This window comes from Nicotiana attenuata, unplaced genomic scaffold, assembly GCF_001879085.1.
Source record: "Nicotiana attenuata strain UT unplaced genomic scaffold, NIATTr2, whole genome shotgun sequence".
In the NCBI taxonomy this organism is placed as follows: Eukaryota; Viridiplantae; Streptophyta; class Magnoliopsida; order Solanales; family Solanaceae; genus Nicotiana; species Nicotiana attenuata.
In genome coordinates, this window is record NW_017671215.1 from 213570 (window position 1) to 235733 (window position 22164).

Sequence of the window (22164 nt, forward strand, 5' to 3'; positions counted from 1 at the left end):
TTTAAAGATGTTAAGAAGCAAAGAAAATAAGTTAGAAATCACTTACCAATCGTTTTGAAGGAGAAGAATCGTTTGGAAAATCGCCTCTTATGTTTTGGGTTTTGAAAAAGTGCAAAATGACTGAAAATCTCAGATTTATATACTTTGCTNGGTCACGGTCTTGGCGTGACAATCCAAGATAGCATGATACGGGGACAACCAATCCATCCCTAATATGACGTCGAAATCCACCATGTCTAAGAGCAATAAGTCAACACGGGTCTCAAGACCCTCAAATACTACCACACAGGAACGATGAACTCGGTCGACCACTATAGAATCCCCCACCAGTGTAGATACATAAACAGGAATACACAAAGCATCACTAGGCATAGTCAGGTAGGGTGCAAAATAGGACGACACATATGAATACGTAGACCCAGGGTCAAATAGCACTGAAGCATCCCTATCATAGACCAGAATAGTACCTGTAATAACTGCATCTGAAGACTCAGCCTCTGGCCTGGCTGGAAGAGCATAACACCGGGGCTGGGCCCCACTTCCCTGAACCATATCTCTGGGATGATCGGCTGCTGGCTGGCCTCTACCTCTGGCGGTTCGAGCTCCACCTCTATGATCTCTACCTCCACCTCTATGGCCTCTACCCCCACCTCTAGCTGGTTGGGCGGCCTGTGGATCACCTGATGCCTGAATCATAGGACGAGGACCCTGCTGCTGAGAGCTGTCAGAAGCTCGAGGGCAATACCTGGTAATATGTCTCATGTCGCCACATGTGTAACAAGCCCTCGGCTACTGAGAATAACAGAGTGGTGGTGCGCTGATAGGTGCTGATGGTGAACTGAAAAGCTGCTGGTCAGAAGACTGCGGCTAAGATCCACGACCACATGAAGTACCATGTGAGACCTGTAGGGCTGACTGAAAGGGTCTCGGAGGATGGCCTCTACCATAAGAGTCCCCACCTCCAGACGAGGTACCACTGAATCTACCTGCATGACGGGGTCTCTTGTCTGACCCATGACCACCTCCCCGTGCAAGAGCCATCTCAACTCTACGGGCCGCATTGGCCGCCTCCTGAAAAGAAATCTTGCTACCAGCTCCCGTAGCCATCTGGAGACGGATCGGCTGAATCAATCCATCAATAAACCTTCGTACCCTCTCTCGCTCTGTGGGGAGTATAACAATAGCATGGCATGCCAAATCAATGAATCGAGTCTCATACTGCGTGACTGTCATAGTGCCCTGCTGGAGGCGCTCGAACTGCCTGCGGAGAGCCTCTCGCTGAGTAACTGGGAGAAACTTCTCCAGAAACAACTCTGCAAACTGATCCCATGTCAATGCTGGCGACCCTGTTGGTCTAGATAAACAATAGTCCCTCCACCAAGTCTTGGCGGACCCTGCAAGCCGAAAGGTGGCAAAGTCGACCCCATTGGTTTCCACAATGCCCATAGTCCTGAGGATCTCATGGCAGCTGAATAAGAAATCCTGTGGATCCTCTGAAGAAGCACCGCTGAATGTGGTGGTGAAGAGTTTGGAGAACCTATCAAGCCTCCACAAAGCATCTAAGGACATAGCCGCTCCATCGCCGGTCTGAGTCACAATACCCGGCTGAACTGCCACCGCTGGCTGAACCACGGGAACCTGTGCCTGGGGAGCTACCTGCTCCGGAGTACGTGTAGCAGGAGTCTAAACCCCTCCTCTAGCCTGAGAAGTTGTTGGTGCTACTGGAAGCAAACCCGCTCTAGTGACGCTCTCCACAAAGCCTACCAATCTGACCAGAGCGTCCTAAAGAACTGGGGTGGCTATAAACCCCTCTGGGACCTGAGCTGGGCCCACCGGAGCTGCTGGGGCTGGAGCCTCCTCATCATAATCAACATGAGGCTCCACCTCTGGGACTACTGCTCGGGGCTGAGCTCTGCCCCGACCTCGGCCTCTGGCACAGCCTCGGCCTCGCCCTCTGCCCCTCGTTGGAGCTGCTGCAGGGGGCTCGGGCTGCTGCGCGGTAGAAGAGGAAGCGCGTGTTCTCGCCATTTGCGAAACAACAGAGTGGAAAGACAATCAGTATTTGGGGAAACAGATTCGCACGACAAGAAAGAACAGAAGTGAAGGTTTCCTAACTCTGTAGCCTCTAGGGGATAAATACAGACGTCTCCATACCGATCCCTCAGACTCTACCGAGTTTGTCCGTGAGTTGTGAGACCTATGTAACCTAGTGCTCTGATACCAACTTGTCACGACCCGGATTTCCCACCCTCGGGAGTCGTGATGGCGCCTACTAATAGGATCTAGGCAAGCCAATTAATTTAACATTTCTCTCAACATCATTAACAGTATAAAGAAGAACGAGGCAATTAATATAAAAGCGGAAGTCTCGAAACATAAATAACTGAAACCAAGTGCGGAAATTCAAATACACTTCTACCCAGATCTGGTGTCACTAACTCACGAACTTCTACTGAATGCTAAATACAAAGTCTGAATAAGAATACACTACTGTCTGATCCGATACAAGGGAAATCAAACGAAAGACAGAGATAAGAGAGACTTCGGGCCATGCGGACGCCAGCAAGGCTACCTCGGAAATCTCCGGACTGAAGTAAGCTCCCAACGCTCCTACTACTGTCCAAAAGCTCCTGCTCCGGTACTATGATCTGTGCAAAAAGCACAGAAGTGTAGCATCAGCACAATCGATGTGCTGGTAAGTGCCTGGCCTAACCCCGGCGAGGTAGTGACGAGGCTAGACATGACCTACCAAAAACAACCTGTGCAGATATATATATACAAAGGCAACAGAAATAACAACAGAGAATATCAACTAAAAAAAAGGGAAGGGGGCATGCTCGGGAAAAAAATACAGCAAATACAAATCAACGGATATAACGACGAAACTATCTCAATACCATAGCTCATATATAGGTGGTCGGCGCGCCACACGATCCCATTTCTTAATTCATAAGTGGACGGCGTGCCACACGATCCCATTTCTTAATTCATAAGTGGACGGCGTGCCACACGATCCCATTTCATAATATATAAGTGGTCGGCGTGCCACACGATCCCATATTATAGTTCAAAATATCTGACTTTGTAAAGAAGGCCCCATTAGGGGAATTCAACAACATAACACTTTAACCCGGCAAGGGTACAGCTAACAGCCCAAATATCCCGGCAAGAGAGAGTACATAATAATAGTCTACACGTCACGGCAAGGGAATAATCACAACACATCCTCTTTTAAATCACTTCTTTCTCGACTATCACATTCTTGTTCGAGCCAATGCTCCAAAATATACCAATCGCAATTCTTCCTCAACCGTTCACATTATATGAAATTTATCAATTAAACAAGGAAATTGTGTCACGTCATTCGAATTAAAAGCAGTTAAGACTCACGGTCATGCTAGACTCCGGTGCATAGATAACCATCACCATGCCTATACACCGTACTCCACATTTAGCAAGTAGCAAATAACATCCTAATCCTATTCCCTCAAGCCAAAGTTAGAACAAACACTTAACTCAAATGCTCCAAACTCAACTCAATCCTCTAGTATAGCTTTACCCTTCGAATTCACCACCAAACCGCTCGAATCTAGTCACAAATTACTTGAGTGTATCAACAAAGGCTAATCTAATAAATTTGAATGCATGAAAAGTAAATTTTCCAAAGTTTGTCCAAAAATCCCCAAAATGCCCCCGGGCCCACGTGGTCAAAAGCTGAGGTAAACCCCCAAATTTTGAAACCCTAGTTCTACCCTAAATTCCCAAATTCCCCCCATTAAAATCTTTGTTTTGAAGTTGAAATTATGTTTAAAGATGTTAAGAAGCAAAGAAAATAAGTTAGAAATCACTTACCAATCGTTTTGAAGGAGAAGAATCGTTTGGAAAATCGCCTCTTATGTTTTGGGTTTTGAAAAAGTGCAAAATGACTGAAAATCTCAGATTTATATACTTTGCTGAAGGACTGGCGCGGACCGCGCAAAAATGCCCCGCGGCCGCGCCGAGGAAGGGAGGGAAAACAACTCTCTGAACCTACCCAGCACAGACCGCACGATTTTGGTGCACGGCCGCGCTGGTGTCTTGCACCTGGGGCCTTCTCTGAATCTCCCAGCGCGGACCGCACGAACTTTGTGCGCGGCCGCGCTGGTCAAACCAAGGCTGAGAACCCCTCTGAATCTGGCCATGCGGACTGCACCGCGGCCGCATGGCTTCCAGCGCGGACCGCGCGGGGATGACCGCGGCCGCGCTGGGGCCTGCAACGCTGCAACATCTGTTACTTTAAGCCTAAGGCCTCCCGGGACCTACTCAAAACTCACCCGAGCCCTCGAGGCTCCAAACCAAGCAGACACACTAACTCAATAACATCCTAAGAACTCATCCGTGCGATCTAATCACCAAAACAACATCGTAATCATCAAATTAGGCCTCAAGACCCATGATTTCCTTCCAATTTTCATAAGACATCAAGTTTAGCGTTTTTTTGTCGAAAACACATCAAACGACGTCCAAATCTAACCAAACTTTACAGCAATTGCTTAAATCACATTTAAGACTTGTGCCGGGCGTCGGAACCAAAATACGAGCCCAACAGCACAGTCTTCTAAACAAATAACACTTTCAAATTCTTTAATTATTTTCAGAAAATAATTTCACACAATAATTTATTTCTCGGACTTGGGACCTCGGAATTTGATTCCGGGCACACACCCAAGTCCCAAAGTTTCCTACGGACCCTCCGGGACTGTCGAACCACGAGTCCGGGTCCGTTTGTCCAAAACGTTGACCAAAGTCAAACTCGATCAATTTAAAACATCAAATTTATTATTTTTCTCACAAATTCACATTTAAACTTTCCGGTTACGCGCCCGTACTGCGCACACAAGTCGAGGCAACCCCCAAGTGAGGTTTCCAGGGCCTCAGAAGTACAGAGGGAGTAGGAATACAGGTGATGACCCATTTGGGTCGTCACATTGTCTTACCTTTAACATCCATCACTATGTTGAACAAATTGTCAAAATAGTTCTTCTCAATATGCATGACATCAAGGATGTGACGAAGAAGATTATCCTTCCAATAAGGCAACTCCCAAAATATACTCCGTTTCGTCCAATTATGAGTAACATCGTATCCGGGGAATCTATAAGGTGGAGCTCAGTAACTTTACTGAAGTTCTGGACCCTCTCCCAAATTTCCTCACCTGAATGTATCGGAGGTGGGAAATCATATTCCATTTTATTCTTTTTGAATGCATTTTTCATCCTTCTAAACTCATGATCAGGAGGCAAGAATTGACGATGACAATCAAACCATGATTGCTTTCGGCCATATTTCAAAGTGAACGCTTTACTATTTTCCATGCAGTAAGGACAAGCTAGCTTCCCAGCAGTCATCCACCCAGACAACATTTCATACGCAGGAAAATCGTTAATTGTCCACATTAAATTAGCACGCAAAATGAAATTCTGCTTGGTTGATATGTCATATGTTTCAACACCATCGTACCACAATTGTTTTAGCTCATCAATCAAAGGTTGCAAATATACATCAATCAAACTTTTCGGATTACGTGGACCGGGGATAATATAATTTAAGAATATATATGGACTAGTCATGCATAACTCGGGTGGTAGATTATAAGGTGTAAGAAAGACAGGCCAACATGAATATGGTGTGGCAGATACAGAAAAAGGCGTGAAGCCATCCGCACACATACCTAATCGAACATTTCTTGGTTCACTAGCAAAATCTGGATATGTCCTATCAAAGTGCTTCCAAGCTTCTCCATCTGAACGATGACACATAACACCAGGTGGTCTTCTATTTTTAAAGTGCCATCTCATATGAGGAGCAGAACTCATCGACGCATATAACCTCTTTAACCTAGGTATAAGAGGTAAATAATGCATCGACTTGATAGCGACCATATTCCCACTGGAAAGCCTCTTGAAACGAGGCTTTTCGCAAAATTTACAACTGTCAAACCTGCATCATCTTTATAATATAACATGCAACCATCTTCACAACAATCAATTCTCATTGACGAAAGTCCTAACTTAGAAACTAATCTCTTTGCCTTGTAGAAATCACCAGGTAATTCGATATCAGGGCCAACTAGTTCACGCATAAGGTCAATGAAGGAGTCCATGGCTCCTTGAGAAATATTCCAATCAGATTTCATACTTAGTAATCTAACTGCAACAGACAACTCAGAGTGCGAACTTCCACTACGTAGTGGACGACTAGCTTCCTCTAAAGCTTCATAAAAACGTTTTGCGTCATCATTAGGAGTTTGTTCAACATTTTCATTGGGCTCACCCCCAAAGTGCATCCCAAAAGCATCCGCAACCATATCATGAATTCTAGAATCACGATTTGTATTCTCCACCGACCTACTACTTTCACCCACAACCATGTTATGAAATATCCCATGGCTACCATCGATCTCTCCATGACTAGTCCACACGAAGTAATTCGCTATAAATGCCTTACTATAAAGATGAACCTTAACTTCCTCCGATTTTCCAAACTTCATACAGTCGCACCTAACACAAGGGCACCTAATTACTCCTTCATTTATGTATGGCGGAAGTGACATTGCATGTCTAATAAATTCATCAACCCCTTCTACAAAATCCTCCCGCAATCCCCGCCGATTAGGATAATTTCTATTGTACATCCAAGTACGATGTTCCATCTATATAAATAAAGCAAGAACAAATTAATTTAGTTAATTCAAGTATTTATAATGTATTCTTATTTAGGACAATGTATTTACAAGTACTCTTATTTAGGTATTGCTAATGTATGAATTGTTTCTTTTCACAATTTAACTCAATATAAATTAATACAAGAACTAAAAGATCATAATTTCTACCTTAATTTCATAAATCTAATGTAGTTCAAACCAAAAACCCTAATACTAAATAGACAAAAATTCTGAAAAATTACATAAAATTATATAGCAAAAATTAAAAATTAAAAAGCTAATAAGGTAGAATACTAACCTTGGTAGATTAAAGGAGGATTAAAAAGCAGTGGTGGAAAGGGGTGGGGGACAGCAGCTCCGGCGACAATGGTAGCGGCGGCTCAGGCGACAGTGGTAGCGGCGATAGCGGCTCCGGCGACAGTGGCAAGGGGTGGGGGGTTGATTTGTGTAAGGGAAATAGAGAAGGGGAAGAGTATATGTTGAGAGAGAGTTTGGGAATTTTTTGGTAAGAAAATAAGACATTGGGAGGGCTAACCTGATTTTGACTCTGGATTTAAAAATAGCGATCAACTTTGGTCGCTATATTTGGTAGCCAATAAGTATTGACTATTTTGACCAAAATAGCGACCAAAGTTGGTCGCCACTTTTTGACCGTTTGACCAAAATGGCGACCAAAGTTGGTCGCTATATATAAAATAAAAATAAATTATTTTAGTTCAATTTAAAATTATGTACATATGTAGTATAATTAGGATTTTAATTCATTTTAATTTATATATTATATATATATATATATATATAAAATATATATATACACACACACACACACACACACACATATATATATATACTAAGTGTATATGTATATATATATAAGCTACATTCGATATAATATTACCTAATACACTTATAATTAGTGCATAGTATAGCGTAAGTATATATATTATATATGTATATATATATATATATATATATATATATATATATATATATATATAAAATATATATACACACACACACACACACATATACACATATACTTAGTGCATAGTACAGCGTAACTATATATATTATATATATATATATATAAGCTATATTCGATATAATATTACCTAATACATTTATAATTAGTGCATAGTATAGCGTAAGTCTATATATTATATATATATAAAAGCTATATTCGATATAATATTACCTAATACACTTATAATTAGTGCATAGTATAGCGTAAGTATATATATATTATATATATAAGCTATATTCGATATAACATTACCTAATACATTTATACTTAGTGCATAGTATATATAGCGTAAGTATATATATATATATATATATAAGCTATATTCGATATAACATTACCTAATACACTTATACTTAGTGCATAGTATAGCGTAAGTATATATATATTATATATATAAGCTATATTCGATATAACATTACCTAATACACTTATACTTAGTGCATAGTATAGCGTAAGTGTGTGTGTGTATATATATATATATATATATATATGCTTCATATGAAACCATAGGTGGCAAAACAAACTCATTTCTTATTAACTCACTTAATACTTTCATCTTAATCCAAACAAACTTTGAACAAGTTTGGATATTGACGTATTAATTAATGGGTGATTTGCACAAATAAGACATTCCGGTGCCATTACTAATTTTTTGAACCCTTGTCCCATGAGCGAACTTTAAGTTTAATAAATATTGACGCACGCTTGTCCCGATAGACAACACTTTTGACTTTTAACCTTACAAGTTTGCCCATATGGCAAGCGGGGATCAAAAAATTAAGACCATCCATTTTCAAGGTCATTCGGTATAATTTATTATTAATTAATCAGACATGTTTTGGCCTATTTAAATTTTACCCAGTCCGCCTATTTGCCGACTCTATATATGAGACATTCCTAACTAAATTCCAAGCCTCAACTACCATTTGCCTTATACTATATATAGCTTCTTTCATATATAGTATATATATATAGTTCTCTCATCATTCCCTTTGATCGTTGATGAGTAAGTTAATTCTTTCTATAAGCTAACTTGTGCAACATAACCATATGTTCATGGAAGATCTCAAGGAAAAATCAGAAGCTATCACCTATTCAAATCCTGACCTTGACCATGTTGAAAATGTACAAGAAAAGCCAGTGATGATAAGATGGAAATCAGGTAAAAAAGTGGATCCAAGATTGATTATGTTGTTAGATTTCTTCAGAGACCTCTATTTGAAAAGGGGAGAATTTTTCAAGAAAATATTTCCATTAGATCATGAGGATTTCATTCCTGTATTTGAGAAAATAGGAGCTGTATTTTCAAAGAAATCTCAGATTATTGGTTTAGAAAGGAGCCCAAGCGATAGCTTTTTGCATAGGAGTAGAGGAATTGATGAATCTCAATTGAAACTTGAGAGGTTTAAGGTGAAAACACCAGAGGTTCAATCAGGTGGCGGGGGTGGGGGTGGTGGCGGTGGCGGAGGTAATGGTGGTCAAGGGCAAGGTCAAGGTAGCACAAAGGCATCCGGTCCCAAATAAGTGAAACTGAGTTACATGAAAAGTAAGACAAACAATATGTTCTCACATATTGAATTACACGTATAAAAAAAAAAAATTACAGTGTTCGTGTATATAACTTAAATTCTTTCGCTCAAGAACACTTGAGTTGACTTGTGTACAACAAGAAGGTTAATGATTTGTTTATTTCATTTTTAGTTTACATCATTTGTATTTGTTGTTGAATCTTGTTTGGCACAAAATCATGCTTATGTATTTGTTTCAAAGGATGAATATTGCTTCCTTTGTACTCTGCTTAATTTGTGACAGTTAAGATTAATTGTTAATCATGTCAACTACTCCTTTAATCTCAAAATTATTACTACATAGTATTCTTTTTCAGTTTTTGATAGTCAATTTGATTGATTTTCGTCTTAAACGAACAATACACCAATTCGATATTTGATAACATTATGCGTCATCCTATGAAATGTTCAAACTTCTCAGAAAATACCAATTTCGATATTTGATAACAATTCGATTATTTTCAGTTCTTTATCTGGAACGGATGTACTATCATATTGCATATGAAATTCTTCAATGATGTGCCAACCATCATTGCTAATTAAATCAAATCAAATCTTAACATAGTCATAAATAAATGAAATGAATAAAAGAACAAACATATAAGTAAGAAAACTAACTTTAAAATAGTACTACCTCCTCTCACTTTTTAGTTATCGATTTTTTACTTTGCACTCTCTTTAAGAAAAAATAAATAAAGTATATATTTTACAATTTCATCCACAATAATGATAGTATTTTCAGGAAAAATAATTTGGGACATAAATAATAAATGATAAGGATGAAACAGAAAAAAAATGTCTTTCTTAATTTACTAAAATGGACCAGTAAAAATGAATAGAGAGAATGCTTATTAATCTGAAAATACAGGCGTTACACAACAATTGAAAAGTCTTATTGTTATCCGTGGCAAGCACGTTTCAACTATCCCATCTGAAAATACAGGGGTTTGACAAACTATTCTTGTTCAAAATATCCTTACTGATTTATAGTGTCGAGATCATCAAAATGAGACATTTAAAGAGAAATGAAGGACAATTTACATGAATATATTTTTATAATGAAAATTATTTAATATATTTTTTATGCGGTGTGCAAAAATTTTAAAAGACAAATAATATAATATGAGTAGAAGGAATATTATCGATAACTAACCAGTATAAAATAGTCGGTGCATTCTGTTAATAACCCCGTTGTTCAAACTACACATCGTTAATATACATATTTCTTGTATTCATTGGATTGATATAAAATTCCTCTAAAGCGACCTCTATAAAGATTGAATTGACATGCCAATAAGAAATAAAGATGCGCCCAAATTAAACCAAAGTAGAGAAATGTAACATATTTTACTTGAAAATAGACTAATGTATTGACCAATTTTACTTTTGCCCATTCAAAAATTAAAATATGATTTCCTCATCCTAGAATATCATGACTTGACACGTATAACTTCGCACATTGTTGACCTCCAAAGAAATTATACTAAGAAAAGAAAATTGAAATTTGAACAAACTAAAGGCCAGCTATGAGTTTCTTCAGGAAATGACCAACTCCAAATTTCTTCCCTAATTACCTTCTTTATTCCAAGAAATCTCCACCAGTAGTTTAACAATTAAATGAAACCATACGTGGCAAAATAAACTATTTCTTAGTAACTCGCTTAGTAGGTGTTTGGACATAAAAATAGTAATTTTTGACAAAAAAAAAAAAAAATAGTATTAGGAGTTAAGTTGAAAAATAGTATTTGAAATTTAGAATTATATTTGGATATGCATTTCATTTGAAAATATATTGTAATTTTGTAAGTGGAGTAAAAGATCTTTTCTGAAAAACTTGAAAAAATAGTCAAAGCCATTTTTTGATTTTTGAAAAACTTATTTCCGAAAAATCTACGAAAACTTACAAATTTTCATGGAAAAATGCATTTTTGAAAAAACAATTTATAGACAAACGGGTCCTAAATACGTTCATCTTAATCCGAACAAACTTTGAACAAGTTTAGTTAATGATGTATTAATTAATCAGACCCGTTTGGACCTGTTTAAATTGGGATTGGTACACAAATATCCGGCCATATTCACTATATATATATATATATATATATATATGCCGGTTATTTTAGTTTAAGAAATTAGATAGGACGGCTATTTGAGTTAATTTTCCGTTCAAATTTGACCCAATCCACCTATTTGCCAACTCTATATATGTCATCAGTTACATATATCATCACCTTATTCCAATTACTATAAGCTTCTATATATCATATATAGTTCTTTCATATATCAATTCCCTTTGATCATCTTTACTTAATTCCTTGTATAAGCTAGCTTGTGCAACAAAACCAATATGAAAGATCCCAAGGAAGAATCAGAAGTTATCACCTCTTCTATTCCTGACACTAATTACAATGTTGAAAATGAACAAGAAATGCCAGTGATTATAAGATGGAAGCCAGGGAAAAAGTGAGTCCAAGATTGATTTTGCTGCTAGATTTCTTCAAAGATCTCTATTTGAAAAGGGGACAACTCTTTAAGAAACCTCAATTGAAATTTGAGAGCTTTAATGCGAAAACCCCAAAGGTTCAATTAAGACTTGAGAAGTTTAAGGCGAAAACCACAAAGGTTCAATTGAAACTTGAGAGGTTTAAGGTGAAAACCCCAGAGGTTCAATCAGGTGGTGGGGTTGGCGGAGGTGGCAATGGCGGGGGAAGTGGTGGTGGTCAAGGGCAAGGTCAAGGTGGCACAAAGGCATCCGGTTCCAAATAAGTGAAATGAGTTACGTGAAAAATAAGACTGACGATAAGTTGTTATATATTGAATTACACGTATAACAAATAAAATATTCTTTATAGTGTTTGTGCATATAAATCAAATTCTTTTGTTAAGGAACGCTTGAGTTGACGTGTGTACAACAAGAAGGTTAATGATTTGTTTATTTCATTTCTGGTTTACATCATTTGTATTTGTTGCTGGATCTTGTTTGGCATAGAATCATGCTTATGTATTTGTTTCAAATGATGAATATTGCTTCCCTATTGATTATGAGTAGCCTTTATACTTGCTTGCGTGCGAATTAATCATGTAATAAGATGTTTGTACTTCTGTTTAATTTGTGACAGTTAAGATTAGTTGTTAATCATGTCATTTACTCCTTTAATCTCAAAATTATTAGTACTGTCTCTTTTTAGTTTTTGATAGTTAATTTGATTGATTTTCGTATTAAACGTACAATATACCAATTCTATATTTGATAACAATATGCATCATCAGAAATTCAACTGTTTCAAGCTGTGTAAATGTTCAAACTTCTCAGAAGTACAACCATGCATAATATGTCTTGACACTGAAAGCTTAAGATGAATTGCCCCCAATACAAGAACAAAAATGAATGAGAAATTCGTAAATTTTTTTTATGTGGCGCCCAGTTTTGCGTTATCCATTGAATTTGTACTCACTTTTTAGAATAAAATTAATTGATACATATTTTGATAACTTCAAAAACATACACTTTTCTCTTCTTCTTTACTGTTATTTTTTTCTTTTTTGTTCTTAGAGTTTCTTCTTCTTCTTCTTAGTTGCAAAATGGGTTTGTTAAATTTGTCGTTATTTTGACAATTTGATGATTACGATTTGTTCTTTATGATATTTGAAAATTATGTTCCTAATTTAAGCTCATTTGGAGTAGATTTGGGCATTGAATTTGAATCATATATTGAATTGTTGAAATTCAAAGAACAAGTTTATGTTTTACAACTTAAGATTCGAAATCTAAAGTTGTATTCAATAGATTGAACTACTTAAGATTCAAATTTCTGAAGTTGCATTTGAAAGATAGAAGAACTTCAGATTCGATTTCTGAAGTTGCATTGAAGAGATTGAACTACTTCATATTCGAATTTATGAAGTTGCATTTGAAAGATAAAAGAATTTCAAATTTTATTTCTGAAGTTGTATTGAAGAGATTGAGCTACTTCAGATCCGAACGGGTATATTTTGCAAAATTTTAAGCAATACGGATATAACTTCAATAGTGGTCCCAAAAGTGAGTATATATAAAAAAGCCCCGAGAAATTCGTCAACTCTGTTCTGGTCCATTACAAATGAAATGAATATAAAGATGGGCCATTTTGTAACAAATGCGGACCTACAATACAACAACGTAAAGCAATAATAAGAGAGAGAAAATGATGGGCCTATACAAACCAAAAGAAAATTATGGGCCTATACAAACCATAATTCTTATAAAAATAGCACAGGCTAGCCAGTTTTCGGACTGGTCATTCAAAAATAGCCAGCATTTGCAAAGTCATTGAAAAATAGCCACTATTTTGCTGCAACAGGGACCGGTCCAGCATAATATACTGGAGATCGGTGCACCTGTATATGAACTTCCAGTATATTATGCTGGAACTCCAACACAGAGAAAGTTCCTGTCACGACCCGGATTCCCCACCATTAGGACCGTGATGACGCCTAACATCGCACTCGCTAGGCAAGCCAACGTTAAAGTTATAATCACCTTTTTCCGTTACATTTTCATAGTTAAGATTAACAAAAGCTAATTCAAACAGAAATAAAAGCGGAAGTACATATTTAACTAATTATCCTTATACTATTAACAAAACCGAAACAGTTACCACCCAGAAACTGGTGTCACAATCCACGAACTTTCTACGAATTACTACAAATGTTGGTCTGAAAGAAAAGTACATCTGTCTCGAAAGAAAATAAAACAGAAATGTAGATCATAAGAGGGGACGCCAGGGCCTCCGGACGCCTGCAGGACTACCTTGGGTCTCCTTGATGAATGCTTGCAACCGACCTCTCGATCAGCCACAACGAGCTCCAAAATCTGCACAGAAAGTGCAGAGTGCAGTATCAGTACAACCGACCCCATGTACTGGTAAGTGCCGAGCCTAACATCGACGAGGTAGTGACGAGGCTAAGGTGGGGCATTCACAATATAACCTGCATACAGTTGATAATAAAGCAAAAGGAAGTACGGAACGAAATGGAACAGTAATTTGTAGTAAAAATAAATACGGAACTCAATTATCTTGCCAGTACTCAGCTATAACCAATCCTTATGAGAGTTACAATGCTACAGAATAGAATCACAACAGAGGAAAAATACATAAACAACAAAATGATGCGGCGCGCATCCCGATCCCACCATATAATCAGTAACAATGTGAACCTTCACCCTTATTACTCCTTGTTGCAGCGTGCAACCCGATCCCACCAGTCCACCCTTATTACTCCTCAATATATCATCCTTATTCCTCTAGTTGTGGCGTGCAACCCAATTCCACCTGTCCACCCTTATTACTCCTTGTTGCGACGCGCAACCCGATCCTACCAGACAATCACAATTCACCCTTATTCCTCCTGTTGCAGCGTGCAACCCGATCCCACCATATCAGTACCAATCACACAATAAGAACAAGTATTTCACAATTTAGCTCAAACCCTCCACAACATTTATGCCTCAACCAAATCAAACGGAAATCTATACAATTATAAAATCCCATCAATTGTTACTACACAGTGAGACCAACCAAAATATATCATAAAACTTCAATAAACCAACTTAAACCAGTAATGTAATACAATGAAACAACGGAACGATTAATACCTTCAATAAAGAAAACTACATCTAACAAGAAGCAATTAGACATGGGAGCATCAATAAGCATGTAGCAATTAAGATAGGAAGACAATACTTTGGGAACGGGGAAGGGAACAAGTTAAACAAGTATTTTGGCGGCGCATAGATACTCGTCACCACACCTATACGCCACACACATGGAATTTCACATAGCATCTAAGTGGGGGATCCCTAATCGCTCGAGTAAAGGTTAGACCAAACACTTACCTCAATCCAACGGCCAATTCAGAGCTCAATTACCGCTTTACCTCTCGATTCCACCTCCAATCCACTCGTATCCAGTCATTATTAACTTAATAACATTAATTATTGCTAAAGAAATCAATTCCAATGCATAATTATAGATTTTCCAATATTTTCCCCAAAAAGTCAAAAAATGAGCTTGGGCCCGCTTGGTCAAAACCGGAAATTCTAACAAAAACCAGATTACGCATTCACCCCCGTGCCCGGATATACAATTGGTTTTGGAATCTGACCTCAATTTGAGGTCTAAATCTCCAAATTTCGAAATTCTTAAGTTATACCCAAAAATCCCCAATTCCACCATGAAAAACCCTAGATTCTAGGATGAAATCTTGTGAAAAGAAGTAAAAGATTAAAAGAAATGAGTTAAGAATCATTTACGTATGATTTGGGGAAGAACTAGCCTTTGGAAAATCGCCTCTTGAAGTTTAGGTTTTGAAAAATGGGAGAATGAATGAAAAATCCCATCTAAGTCCAAAGTTATCAGCTGCAGATGTCGCATTTGCGACCTGAGCTTCGCAATTGCGAAGCTCGCAAATGCGAAGAACCATCGCAAATGCGAGGTCCTCCACACCCCTGCAGCCTTCGCAATTGCGAAGGTAATGTTCGCAATTGCGAATAGGAACCTCCGCAAATGTGACAAAATGATCGCATTTGCGATTACTGCCCCTCCCCACTTAACATCGCAAATGCGAAGACTGCCTGGCCCAGCTTTTAATCGCAATTGCGATGGAAGCCTCACAAATGTGGAACCTTCAGGGTTCGCAATTGCGATGCCTGACCTCGCAAATACGAGATCAAAGGCCTGCAACAAGTTCAGCAATGTAGCAAATTTTTCCTAAGTTCCAAATCACTCTGTAGCCTATCCGAAACTCACCCGAGCCCTAGGGCTCCAATCCCAACATGCACACAAGTCTTAAAACATCATAGGAACTTGCTCATGTGATCAAATCGCCAAAATAACACCTAGAACTATGAATTTAGCACCAAATTACATGAAATTGTCAAGATAGTTTCAAAACTTCTATTTTCTCAACCAAAGGTCCGAATCACGTCAAATCAACTTCGGTTTATTACCAAATTTCACAGATAAGGTTTAAATATCAAAACGGACCTGTACCGCACTCCGGAACCAAAATATGGGCCCAATACCAACAAGATCAAATCCTTTAAATTATTACATTTTTAGTCTTACCTCCGGTATCGTCGAAACACGGGTCTGGGTGTGTTTACCCAAAGCGTTGATCGAAGTCAACAAAAATTAACTTTTTAGGCCAAAAATCATCATTTCATAAATTTTTCGCATAAGGGCTTTCCGGATACATGCCCGGACTGAGCACGCAAATAGAGGAGAGATAAAATGAGGTTTTTAAGGCCCCGGTACACAGATTTGAGTTCTAAAACAGAAGATGACCCTTTGGGTCATCACATTCTCCACCTTTAAAATAACCGTTCGTCCTCGAACGGACATAGAAAAGTACCTGAGTCGGTGAAAAGATGGGGATATCTGCTCTGTATATCGGACTCGGACTCCCAGGTAGCTGCCTCAACAGGATGACCTCTCTACTGCACACGAACCGAAGGATAACTCTTCGATCTCAACTGTCGAATCTGTCGGTCTAGAATAGCTACCTCCTCGTAGGTCAAATCCTTGTCCAACTGGATAGTGCTGAAGTTTAACACGTGGGATGGATCGCCGTGATACTTCCAAAGAATGGACACATGAAACACTGGATGCACTACTGATAAACCTGGTGGCAACGCAAGCTCGTAAGCCACCTCACCCACGCTCCGAAGAATCTCAAAAGGCCCAATGAACCTAGGGCTTAACTTGCCCTTCTTCCCAAACCGCATCACACCCTTTATGGGTGACACTCGAAGCAACATTCTCTCTCTGACCATGAATGCCACGTCACGAACCTTACGATCGGCATAACTCTTTTGCCTGGACTGAGCAGTACGAAGTCTCTCCTGAATGATCTTAATCTTATCCAAGGCATCCTGCACTAAATCTGTACCCAATAACCGAGCCTCCCCCGGCTCAAACCACCCAACCGGCGATCGACACTGTCTACCATACAATGGCTCATAGGGAGCCATCTGGATGCTCGACTTATAACTATTGTTATAGGCAAACTCCGCTAACAGCAAGAACTGATGCCAAGAACCTCCAAAGTCAATAACACAGGCGTGGAGCATATCCTCCAAGATCTGAATAGTACGCTCAGACTGTCCGTCCGTCTGAGGATGAAATGACGCGCTCAACTCGACCCACGTACCCAACACACGATGTACTGCCCTCCAGAAATGCGAGGTAAACTGCGTACCTCGATCAGAAATGATAGACACGGGCACACCATGAAGGCGAACGATTTCACGGATGTAGATCTCTGCCAAACGCTCCGAAGAATAGGAAACTGCCACAGGAATCAAATGCGCTGACTTAGTTAGCCTATCCACAATAACCCATACTGCATCGAACTTCATCTGAGTCTGTGGGAGTCCAACAACGAAATCCATAGAGATACGTTCCCACTTCCACTCAGGAATCTCAATCTTCTGAAGCAAACCACCAGGTCTCTAATGCTCGTACTTTACCTGCTGATAATTCAAACACCGAGCTACATATGCAACAATATCTTTCTTCATCCTCCTCCACTAATAATGCTACTGCAAGTCTGATACATCTTAGCGGCGCCTGGATGAATAAAATACCGGGAACTATGGGTCTCCTCTAGAATCAACTCCCGAAGCCCATCCACATTAGGCACACAAACACGACCCTCCATCCTCAAAACTCCATCATCTCCAACTGTAACCTGCTTGGCATCACCGTGCCGCACTGTGTCCCTAAGGACAAGCAAATGAGGGTCATCATATTGTCGCTCCCTGACACGCTCAAACAAGGAAGACCGAGCGTTTGTGCAAGCTAAAACACGACTGGGCTCAGAAACATCCAACCTCACGAACTGATTGGCCAAAGCCTGAACATCTAATGCAAGCAGTCTCTCACTGATCGGAATATACGCAAGGCTGCCCATACTGGCTGACTTCCTACTCAAATCATCGGCCACCATATTGGCCTTCCCGGGATGATACAAGATGGTGATATCATAGTCTTTCAATAGCTCCAACCGCCTTCGCTGTCTCAAATTGAGCTCCTTCTACTTGAACAAATATTGCAAACTCTTATGACCCGTGAACACCTCACACGACACGCCATATAAATATTGCCTCCAAATCTTTAGCGCGTGAACAATGGTTGCTAGCTCTAAGTCATGAACTGGATAATTCTTCTCGTGAATCTTCAACTGCCGTGAAGCATATGCAATAACCTTGCTATTCTGCATCAGCACCGCACCAAGTCCAATACGAGATGCGTCACAATATACGGTATAGGGCCCTGAACCTGTGGGCAACACCAACACTGGCGCCGTAGTCAAAGCTATCTTGAGCTTCTGAAAGCTCGCCTCACACTCGTCCGACCACCTGAATGGGGCACCCTTCTGGGTCAACCTGGTCATTGGGGCTGCTATAGATAAAAACCACTCCACAAACCGATAATAATAACACGCCAAACCCAAGAAACTCCGGATCTTTGTAGCTGATGTGGGTCTAGGCCAGTCCTTGACTGACTCAATCTTCTTAGGATCCACCTGAATACCCTCTGCTGATACAACGTGACCCAAGAAAGCAACTAAACTCAACCAAAACTCATATTTTGAAAACTTAGCACATAATTGGCTGTCTCTCAGAGTCTGAAGAACGATCCGAAGATGTTGCTCATGCTCCTCTCGGCTGCGGGAGTAGATCAAGATATCATCAATGAACAATCACGAAGGGATCCGGATAGGGCTTGAACACCCGGTTCATCAAATCCATAAATGTTGCTGGGGCATTTGTCAAGCCAAATTACATCACTAGGAACTCATATTGCCCATATCGAGTTCGAAAAGCTGTCTTAGGGACATCGGATGCCCTAATCCTCAACTGATGGTAGCCAGATCTCAAATCAATCTTCGAAAACACTTTGGCACCCTGAAACTAATCAAATAAATCATCAATCCTTGGAAATGGATACTTGTTCTTGATAGTGGGTGAGACACTAGGTCTAATAAATCCCTTATCAAGCAAATCTTGCAACTGCTCCTTCAATTCTTTCAACTTTGGCGGGGCCATGCGGTACGACAGAATAGAAATGGGCTGAGTGCCCGAAGCCAAATCAATGCAAAAGTCGATATCCTTGTCAAGTGGCATCCCCGGTAGGTCTGCAAGAAATACCTTTGGGAACTCCCGAACAACTGGCACAGAATTCATGGAAGGAACCCCCGCACTAGAATCACAAATATAAGCCAAATAAGCCAAATACACCTTCTCGGCCATACGTCGAGCCTTCATATAAGAGATAAACCTGCTGGTAGAATGATCTGGAGTCCCTCTCCACTCCAATCGAGGCAACCCCAGCAATGCTAATGTCACGGTCTTGGCGTGACAATCCAATATAGCATGATAAGGTGACAGCCAATCCATCCCCAAAATGACATCAAAATCAACCATATCGAGAAGTAGGAGATCTACGCTAGTCTCAAGACCCCCAATAACAACCACACACCAGTGATAGACACGATCTACAATAACAGAATCCCCCACCGGCGTGGACACATATACGAGAGCACTCAAAGAATCACGAGGCACAACCAAATATGAAGCAAAATAAGAAGACACATAGGAGTATGTAGACCCTGGATCAAATAGAACTGAAGCATCTCTACTGCAAACCAAAACAGTATATGTGATAACAGCATGGGAGAACTCAACCTCAGGCCTGGCTGGGAAAGCATAACATCGGGGCTGCGTCCCACCACTTTGAACCATATCCTAGGACAGCCTCCTGCTGGCTGGCCTCCACCTCTAGCGGCCTGGCCTCTACCTCTAACGGCCTGACCTCCACCTCTAGCAGGCTGACCCCTACCTCTGGCTCCTTGACCCCTACCTCTATCTGGCTGAGCGGGCAGTGCCGGGATCAAGGCACGAGAACCCTTCTACTGTGGCTGAACATCCACCAATCTTGGACAAGTCCTCCGGATATGCCCATACTCACCATACTCGAAACATCCATCCTGATACTGCAGATGACCCTAACGAGCCGGCTGACCGCGATAATAACTCTGAAGAGGAGGTGCTCTTATAGGAGTTGGCGGTGCACTATAAGCTGGCTGCCGTGAAGGAGGTACATAAGGGCCACGACCCCCTAAAGCTCCATGGGATGTCTGAAGTGCTGAATGAAACGGCCTGGGAGGATGGACCCTACCAAAAGTACCCCGACCTCCAGATGAGGCCCCACTGAATCCATCGGAGTGACGCGGCCTCAGACCCCTGACCACTCCCCCGTGATAGCACCATCTCAACTCGTCTGGCCACATTGGCTGCATCCTGGAAAGAAATCTCACTCCCTGACTCCTTAGCCATCTGCAATCTTATAGGCTGAGTAAGTCCCTCAATAAACCTCATCACCCTCTCTCTCGGTGGGAAGTATAAGAAAAGCATGACGGGCCAAATCAACAAATCTGGTCTCGTACTGAGTGACGGTCATAGAACCCTGCTGAAGGCGCTCGAACTGCCTCCGATAGTCCTCTTTCTGAGAGATAGGAAGATACTTCTCCAAAAATAGCCGAGAGAACTGGTCCCAAGTGAGAGCGGTGACCCAACTGATCTGGCCAAACAATAATCCCTCCACCATTTCTTGGCAGAACCTGACAGACGAAAGGCAGCAAAGTCGACCCTATTGGTCTCCACTATCCCCATGTTCCGTAACACCTCGTGACAACTGTCTAGATAGTCCTGGGGATCCTCTAAAGATGTACCGCCGTAGGTAGTGGTGAAAAGCTTGGTAAACCTATCCAATCTCCACAAGGCCTCAGAAGACATAGCTGATCCATCGCCAGTCGGTGCCACGACACCCGACGGAACTACCCTAACTGGCTGAGCTGCTGGAGCCTGAAACTGGGGAGCCATCTGCTCCGAAGTATGAGTAGCGGGAGTCTGTGCTCCTCCCCCAGCCCGAGAGACAGCTGGTGCTACAGGGAATGTACCGGCCTGAGTAACACTCTCCATAAGGCCCACTAGACGGACCAAAGAATCCTGAAGTACCGGGGTAGCTATGAACCCCTCTGGAACCTGAGATGGCCCTGCTGAAACAGTCTGGGCCGGAGCCTCCTCATCAAACTCTACCTGAGGCTCCGTCGCTGGTGCTGCTGCTCGAGCTCTAGGCTGAGCCCTGCCCCTGCCTCGGCCCCTAGCACGGCTTCGGCCTCGTCCTCTGCCCCTTATAGGAGCTGCCACTAGGGGCTCGAGCTGCTGATTAGCTGATGAAGCGGTACACGTTCTCGCCATCTGCGAAGGAGTAGAGAGTTCAATTAGCACTGAAAGATCAAATCGCACGACAGAGAAGAATAGAAGTGAAATTGTTCCTAGCTCTGTAGCTTCTGGGGGATAAGCACAGATGTCTCCGAACCGATCCCTCAGACTCTACTAAGCTTGTTCGTGAATTGTGAGACCTAGGCAACCTAGTGTTCTGATACCAACTTGTCACTACCCGGATTCCCCATCGTCGGGACCGTGATGGCGCCTAACATCGCACTCACTAGGCAGCCAACGTTAAAGCTATAATCACCTTTTTCCTTAACATTTTCATGGTTAAGATTAACATAAGCTAATTCAAACAGAAATAAAAGCGGAAGTACATATTTAACTAATTATCCTAATACTATTAACAAAACCGAAACAGTTACCACCTAGAAACTGGTGTCACAATCCACGAACTTTCAACGAGTTACTACAAATACTGGTCTGAAAGAAAAGTACATCTGTCTCAAAAGAAAATAAAGCAAAAATGTAGATCATAGGAGGGGATTCCAGGGCCTGCGGATGCCTGCATGACTACCTTGGGCCTCCTTGA